This window comes from Petaurus breviceps, unplaced genomic scaffold, assembly GCF_028583685.1.
Source record: "Petaurus breviceps papuanus isolate PSGF00001 unplaced genomic scaffold, PetGlider_PUasm1.0 90775, whole genome shotgun sequence".
NCBI lineage: Eukaryota > Metazoa > Chordata > Mammalia > Diprotodontia > Petauridae > Petaurus > Petaurus breviceps.
Window position 1 is genome coordinate 11609574 of NW_027187342.1, and position 1164 is coordinate 11610737.

The 1164-nt window shown below is 40.3% G+C and overlaps 2 long non-coding RNA genes across 3 annotated transcripts in view; one reads left to right on the forward strand and one right to left on the reverse strand.

The window, feature by feature from the left end:
* The window catches only part of LOC138146873 (uncharacterized), a 278700-nt gene that overhangs the window by 73840 nt on the left and 203696 nt on the right, over nt 1–1164 (forward strand). The window lies entirely within an intron of this gene.
* The window catches only part of LOC138146948 (uncharacterized), a 107943-nt gene that overhangs the window by 29097 nt on the left and 77682 nt on the right, over nt 1–1164 (reverse strand). The gene's annotated exons all lie outside the window — the stretch shown is intronic.

Sequence of the window (1164 nt, forward strand, 5' to 3'; positions counted from 1 at the left end):
TATATATATATATATATATATATATATATATATATATATATATATATGTTGTCTCAGAAAATCAAACTTGGGTCCATATCTTTAATTCTGGGTTTCTGCCCTTGCAACATCTCTGAAATACACCCCTTTCTCTCCTCTGACACTGCCACCTCTCTAGGGCAGCCCCTCATCACCTCACACCAGGATTATTGCAATAGCTTTCTGATGGGTCTACCTGCTTCTAGTCTCTCCTCATTCCAATGCATTCTCTATTCAGTCACTGAAGTGAGTTTTTGAGAACGCAGACCCAATCATGTCACCACCACCCCTCTCCCTCACCCCCATTCAACAAACTCTTATTGCGTCCCGTAACTTCCTATTGATTCTGGGAGCAAATACAAAATGTCTTTTATATTTAGCACTCAAAACCCTTCATAACCTAGCCCCCTCTTTCCACTCAAATCTTCTTACATTTTACTCCCCAACACTTACTCCTTGACCCTGTGATAGACTCACTGTTCCATGCTCCATCTCTGGGCTCCAGACATTTTCTCTAGTTCCCCATGCTCAGAATGCTGTCCCTCCTCCACTCTAACTTCTAACTTTCTTGCATTCCTTTAAGTCCCAACTAAAATCCTACCTTCCACAAGAAGCCTTCCCTAATCCCTCTTAATTCCAGTACTTTTCCTCTTTTAATTATTTCCTATTTATCCTGTATATAGTTTGCTTTGCATATATTTATTTGCATGACCCTTGTTAGTTTACAAGCTCCTTGAGGTCAGGAACTGTCTTTGCCTATTTTTTTGTATCCCCAGCACCTAGCAAACAGTGTCTGGCACATTGTAGGCACTTAAAAAATATTTATGGACTCGAAATTCACCTAGAACCACTGTGGGCTCTGATAGGAGAGCTTTTACTTTATCTTGCCTGGATCCCACCATGATCTCACTCCCCAAATAGCTTCATCACATGCTGCTATTCTCATTCCCTCCCTGTTGTAGTTTTTAGCTACTCTTTATGTGTTGTCTTCCTCTATCAGAATTTAAACTTCTTGGAGAATAGGGACTGTATTGCATGCCTGTATTTGTATCTTTGGCACATAAAACAGTAGTTGGCCCATAATATGTACTTAATAAATTCTCTCTCTCTCTCTCTCTCTCTCTCTCTCTCTCTCTCTCTCTCTCT